Source organism: Cervus canadensis, chromosome X (genome assembly GCF_019320065.1).
Source record: "Cervus canadensis isolate Bull #8, Minnesota chromosome X, ASM1932006v1, whole genome shotgun sequence".
Taxonomy (NCBI): Eukaryota; Metazoa; Chordata; class Mammalia; order Artiodactyla; family Cervidae; genus Cervus; species Cervus canadensis.
The window spans coordinates 16,288,971-16,296,405 of NC_057419.1; positions in this window are offsets into that span (position 1 = coordinate 16,288,971).

Genomic DNA, 7,435 nt, shown 5'->3' on the forward strand with positions numbered 1-7,435 from the left:
TTAGTATTTCACTCATTAGTCAGATTAAGGGTTTTTTTCTCCTTTTCCTCTTTTTGGCTTAGCTGGTTTTCTAATTTTCCTACAATTAACCTGCAATGCGTTTGTAACAAGAAATTGCTGTTGCTTGTTTTTTTTTAAAACACCGTAGGAGACATGATCATGGAATATGTGTATTTTGCTACTTTTTGATGCATATTTCATTACTTGAAGATTATCGATTTTAACCTCAGGAGAGAACAATTTCTAGTCATCTGAGTTTATTCTGCCCATAAACATGTTTAGGAAAGAAGGTGGCAACTCGAAACTGGAATTACCCTTTCATCCTCTGTAGGTCCACCCTTAATTTCTCATCCATTTAAAGTCACTCCTTATTCTGCTCTGTGTGAAGATTCAAAGTTAGCCATTATGATCCTTCCTAAAAAGATTCTTCAAACACTTATGTAATAACCTTTGAGTGTTAATTTCTCCATATTGGTGCCTTCTATTTTCTTCACACATTTCTACTTGTTAATCCCTTTGAATCTTTAACATTTTCTCCCCCTTATCTGCTGCTGGGACATTTGGTAATGCCTGGGGACATTTGGGGTTGTCACAATTTGGGGGGGGGGATTGGGGGTTGCCAAGAAACCCTGGGTATAAAGTATAATTTGATGCCCCGAATCTTCCATTTCCCAGCCTATTTATTTGTTTATGGCCACAAGGCTTGTGGGATCTTAGTTCCCTGACCAGGGTTCAAACCCAGGCCCCTGCATTGGAAGTTCTGAATCTTAACCACTGGACCATCAGGGAAGGCCCTTCTAGTCATTTTTTTTAAATAATGTTATCTCCATTTTCTTTTTTGAAAAAACAACTTTATTTCTTTATTCACTTGTGACTATGCTGGGTCTTCTTTCTGTGCAGGCTTTTCTCTAGTTGTGGAGAGCGGTGGCTTCTCTTGTTATAGAGCACAGGCTCTAGGCACACAGGCTCAGTAGTTGTGACACACTGGCTTAATTGTTCCGTGGCATATGGGATCTTCCCCAACCAGGGATCGAACCCATGTCTCCTGTATTGGCAGGTAGATCCTTTACCACTGAACCACCAGGGAAGTTCCCCTTCCTGTTCACCGTCATATAACATGCTGGAAGCTCTTTCATGATAATCCCTTAAATGTGGTACTGCTGGCACAGGGAAAGTCTAATTGCCTGTATGTGTGTGTCTGTGCTCAGCCACTCAGTGGTGTCCGACTCTTTGTGACACCCCCCTGGGCTGTAACCATCCAGGCTCCTCTGTCCATGGAATTTTCCAGGCAAGAAAATACTGGAGGAGGTTGCCAATTCCTACTCCAGGGGATCTTCCCGACCCAGGGAATCATACCCTTGATCTCTTGTGTCTCCTCCATTGGCAGGCGGATTCTTTACCACAGCGCCACCTGGGAAGCCTGTGTATTCATAAACTATTTCAGAATCAGTGCACAGGAAGCTGTGAATGGTGGTCATCTCTGGAGAGCAGAGCTTAGTGGCTGGGGCACCGAGAGGAAAGGGAAGTTTTCATAGACATGGGAACACATAACACGGTTTAAAATTTTTAAAAAATGTCTCTGAGATACCGTGTTGTACCAGAACCAACATGGTCTCTAAATGTTGTCAGACACTACCTTAAAGTAATACATGACTGTGTTACATGTTGCTGTCTGCGCTATTTGCCAAGCTTCTGCAAGCCTGGATTTTTCCTTCTGGAAAGTGGGGAGCAGTAGGGGTAGTAACAGTATCCACCACCTGCCACAGTTTCAAGGCTTACATGAGAGATCTGGCAAGAGTAAGCAGTGTTGGTAGAGCTTTACTAAAGTCTGAGACACAAGGAAAAATGTGTACCCCTATATATGCTTATCAAAATGTCCTCGCATATGAGTAGAAAAAGGTATACCAACTCACAATCAGGGCTTCCCTCTTCGTTTGGTGGTTAAGAATCCACTTGACAATGCAGGAGACACAAGAGACTCAGGTTCGATCCCTGGCCCGGGAAGATCCCACTTGCCGCTACAGAGCAACTAAGCCCATGCACCACAACCATTGAGCCTGCACTTTAGCGCCCATGAGCTGCAGCGACTGAACCCATGTGCCCTAGAGCCCGTGCGCCATGGCATGAGAAGCCACCGCAATGAGAAGTCTTCACACTGCAGCTAGAGAGTAGCCCCTGCTAGCCACAACTAGAGAGGAAAACCTGCACAGCAATGAAGAGCCAGCACAGCCAAAAATATAAATAGGAAGGAAAGTTATGACCAACCTAGACAGCATACTGAAAAGCAGAGACATTACTTTGTCAACAAAGGTCAGTCTAGTCAAGGCTATGGTTCCTCCAATAGTCATGTATGGATGTGAGAGTTGGACTATAAAGAAAGCTGAGTGCCAAAGAATTGATGGTTTTGAACTGTGGTGTTGGAGAAGACTCTTGAGAGGCCCTTGGACTGCAAGGAGATCCAACCAGCCCATCCTAAAGGAGCTAAGTCCTGGGTGTTCATTGGAAGGACTGATGCTAAAGCTGAAACTCCAATACTTTGGCCACCTGATGTGAAGAGCTGACTCATTTGAAAACACCCTGATGCTGGGAAAGATTGAGGGCAGGAGGAGAAGGGGACGACAGAGGACAAGATGGTTGGATGGCATCACCAACTCAATGGACATGGGTTGGGAGAACTCTGGGAGTTGGTGATGGACAGGGAGGCCTGGTGTGCTGTGATTCATGGGGTCGCAAAGAGTCGGACACGACTGAGCGACTGAACTGAACTGAACTGGCCCAATTCATTTGCACAGCATTCTCAACTCACATAAACGCACCCACAGGTGCAAGCAGGGCATGTGCAAGAGAACATTTAGAACTCCCAGCCAGTTGGAAATGACTGTGCCCTTGGCACAGTAACAGAGGGTCATCAAACACACAACCTGTTTTTATTGTAAAAGATGACATTTTGCTCATGGTGAATGTGGGCATTAATTTTTATTTTCATGAATAATCTATTATCTTGATGACAAAATCTTTTGATGCCCACTTAAATTTTGCCTCCAAGGCTAGTGCCTTTCTCACCTCCTGCAAATTCTAGCCCTGTGTAGCTGGTACACTGTACTGTAAGCAGGGTGTCTGATAAAACCTGGAGGTGAAGACCTGTTCCATCTCTTTGTCCTGAGCTCATGTGCATCCAATCACACTGTCCAAGTGAGCAAATGCATGCGGTCCCCCTTACCTAGCTGGGTGCTGTGCACAGGGCCAACTCACAGAAGATTTGGGAAATAAGTGAAAGAGGTAGATGATAAGAAGATGCCATCCAACCTTCCCCAGACACTCTGAGCTGTGTTCACACATTGTGATGCACACCTGAAAGCTACAAATGTGGACCAAATTACCCTGTTTGTGGTGACAAACATCAGCCTTGAAAGCCTTCTGCACTTCTACAGCAGCATTGTGGTCAAAGATGTTGTCATTCCAGGAAGCCTGAGAGAAGATCCTGGGTAGCACTGAAAGAAAGTGTTGGTTGCTCATTCGTGTCTGACTCTTTGCAACTCCATGGACTATAGCCCACCAGGCTCCTCTGTCCATGGGATTTCCCAGGCAAGAATAGTGGAGTGGGTTGACATGTCCTCCTCCAGGGGATCTTCTCGACACAGGGATTGAATCTATGTCTCCTGCTCTGGCAGGCAGATTCTTTACCATCTGAGCCACCCCTGAAGGCTAAGTAAATCCTTGTCCTCTCTGAAAAGAACTGTTAGTTGATAGCTTTTCCCTTTTCTCTTTGGGTGCCAATAGACTCAGATTGTTCCAAGGCAATTCAGTAGACTTGGCTCCTCAAATTAGCATAAACACAGTGGTATGCTGGTCAAAGTTGAATAACCCAGCTCTCCAAGGGAGGGGATGGGAGGGGTTGGCAGGCTTGATTTGTAGCAGTTGCAGATGGCAAGGGTGTAAATTCTTCCACCACAGCCAGCTTCAAACTACTGAGCCTGTAGTTGGACAGGGGCATTATATATCTCCACCGTACCCAGGTAATTGAAGTACATTCTTTTATGTGGATCTTAGTTCTCTGACCAGGGATTGAAATAGTGTCCCCTGCATTGGAAATGCAGAGTCTTAACCACTGGACCAACAGGGAAGTTCCGGAGGTAAACTCTTTTCTCACACCTAGACAAGGGGCAACTTTTCTTACCCGAGAACTGGCTTTTGAGAAAAGCCGTTCCTTATCCAGGTGCTTCGGAATGGAGATATGATTTTTGTAAAACTGCACTGCTTCAATATAGTAGCCACTAACCACATGCTGGAGAAGACTCTTGTGAGTCCCTTGGACTACAAGGAGATCCAATCAGTCAGTCCTAAAGGAAATCAATGCTGAATATTCATTGGAAGGACTGATGCTGAAGTTGAAGCTCCAGTACTGTGGCCACCTGATGTGAAGAACTGACTCATTGGAAAAGACCCTGATGCTGGAAAAGATTGAAGGCAAAAGGAGAAGAGGGTGGCAGAAGATGAGCTGGTTGGATGGCGTCACTGACTCAGTCAACCTGAATTTGACTGGTTGGATCTCCTTGTAGTCCAAGGGACTCTCAAGAGTCTTCTCCAGCATGCGGTTAGTGGTTACTATATTGAAGCAGTGCAATTTTACAAAAATCGTATCTCTAATCTGAAGCACCTGGACAAGGAACGGCTTTTCTCAAAAAGCCACGTCTTGGGTAAGAAAAGCTGCCCCTTGTCTAGGTGCGAGAAAAGAGTTTATTTCCGGGGATAGTGGAGGACTGAGGAGCCTGGCTTGATGCAGTCTATGGGGTTGCAAAGAGTTGGACACAACTGAGCAACTGAACAACAACCACTACAAGCTGCTACTTACATTTAAGTTAATTGAAATTAATAAAGTTTAAAATTCAGTTCCTCAGTCATACTAGCTACATGTCAGGTCAGATCGCCACACACAGCTCGTGGCAACCATATTTTAGTGCAGATATAAAATAACTCCATTATCACAGATAATTCTGTTGGACAGTGCTGTGAAGCATTTCTTTTAAACTAATTTCATTGCAATAAAACAATTTGTGATTATTGTTCAGGGAATTCTGCCTGTAATTACAGAGCAGGGAAAGCATTCTGGTGAGTGTCTGTTGGTGGGAAAGACAGAAAAGCACAGATTCCAGAAGGCTGCATGCTTCTGGCCACAGGTCCCAGGCAAGATGTTTCCGAACACCACAAAATGTGTAGCCTTTGCCTTTGGATCTAACCAGGGGCCTGCAAATCTTGATCCAAAATAACAGGAGTGAGGGACTTCCCTGGTGGTCCAGTGGTTAAGAATCCACCTTGCAATGCAGGGGACATGGGTTCAATCCCTAGTTGGTAACTAATATCCCACATGCCTCAGGACAGCTAAGCCCTCTCTTCACAACTAGAGAGCTGGCACTCTGCAACAAAAATCCCTTATGACACAACTAAGACCTGACACAGCCAAACTAATTAATTAAATGTTTTTTTTAAAAACGAGGGCATGTGTTCTGTCAAAGCAAAAAATGAGACGCATGACAAGACAATATTGTCTATCTACTTAAAACCATAAAAACAATGACCGCAGCAATTTGTAACCCTGTTCGGGAAACACTGACTGACACCACCCACCCTGGCCAGGCATGATAGTAACCACTTGCATGAGTTATCTTCACAACAGAGGGTCCTGATAAGGAACAAGGAACTAACAACCTACCACCAACCAGAAGAATTTGAGGAAAACTCCAAAGGAGAGAGGGGACGCCAGCCCATAAGTCCTACCACTTCCCAGACTCCTCCTTGCTGGCGTCCATCTTGGCTGAACAATGCATGTATGTTCACCAGGAAGGACCCTGCATCAGACTGATTGGCCAGAGACAACCCGGAAGGTAATCCCATTACCATAAAACCTGAAACGTTGAGTCACGTGGCAGAAGCAGTTCTCCTGGGTTCCCTTACCCTGTTGCTCTCTGCCCAGGCGCCCCTTCCCAATAAAGTCTCTTGCTCTGTCAGCAGGTGTGTTTCCTCAGACAATTTACTTCTGAGTGTTAGACAACAGCCCATTCAACATCCCGGCACCAAGAAACCAAGTCTCCTATGAGAAATGACCATGTTCAGGTCAGAAACATCTAGTCACTCAGGTGGTGTTACCAAAACCAAATGGTCTGCTTGCCCATTGCAAAGCAAAGCAAATCTACTGCTACCAGGTTGCATTGAAGTAAAGCACAGCATTTACTGTAAGGCCAAATAAGAATGGGCGGCTCAGCTCAAAAGACCCAAACTCCCCAATAGCTTTCAGGAAAGGATTTTTAAAGACGGTGTGAGGGAGAGGGTGGCAGGGTATGTAATCAGCTCATGCACAATTCTCTGATTGGCTGATAGTGAGCTAACAGTGATGTTTCAGGAATCTCAATCATCAACTTTCTGGTTCCAATGCATCTGGGGTCTACCTACATGCTGGTGATCAGCATGCAGTTAACTCCTTCCACATCATGTCTGCCCAACAACTGAAGGATATGGCCCAGGGTATTATGTATAGCCCTTGAGGAGGAACCGAAGACTCTTCTTGGCTTTGTTTTATGGCTAAACTATTACTAGTGTTGCTTGAATATTTTCTTTTGTTCCTGTATTTTGTTTCTTGTTAAATTTTTCTTTTTGGAACTCAGGGAAGGTCTAAGATGCTGACACTTTTCTACAAACGAGGTGGGTAGAAGACATGGGGCCTGGGCAATGTCTGTCCCCGAGAAGGCTTTGCAGGGTCCTGTTCCATTTCAGTAACAATGAAGCCATCTCAGACTCATGGGGACATATAAAAAGGACCCAGGAGTCAACCAGTAGAGGCTGCCCCAGCCACAGAGGGGATAATTTGAGCATCAGTAAGGACAACAACTTCAATGGGTTAAAGCACATCAAACATGTTTAAATTTATGAAGGACTGATGCTGAAGCTGAAACTGCAATACTTTGGCCACCTCATGTGAAGAGTTGACTCATTGGAAAAGACCCTGATGCTGGGAGGGATTGGGGGCAGGAGGAGAAGGGGATGACAGAGGATGAGATGGCTGGATGGCATCACCGACTCAATGGACATGAGTTTGAGTAATCTCCGGGAGTTGGTGATGGACAGGGAGGCCTGGCATGGTGCAATTTACGGGGTCATAAAGAGTCGGATACGACTGAGCGACTGAACTGAACTGAATAATTATTTCTCCTGGCAATCTTGATTCCAGCTTGTGCTTCATCCTGCCCAGCATTTTGCATGATGTACTCTGCATATAAGTTAAATAAGCAGGGTGACAATATACAGCCTTGACATACTCCTTTTCCTATTTGGAACCAGTCTGTTGTTCCATGTCCAGTTCTAACTGTTGCTTCCTGACCTGCATACAGGTTTCTCAAGAGACAGGTCAGATGGTCTGGCATTCCCATCTCTTTAAGAATTT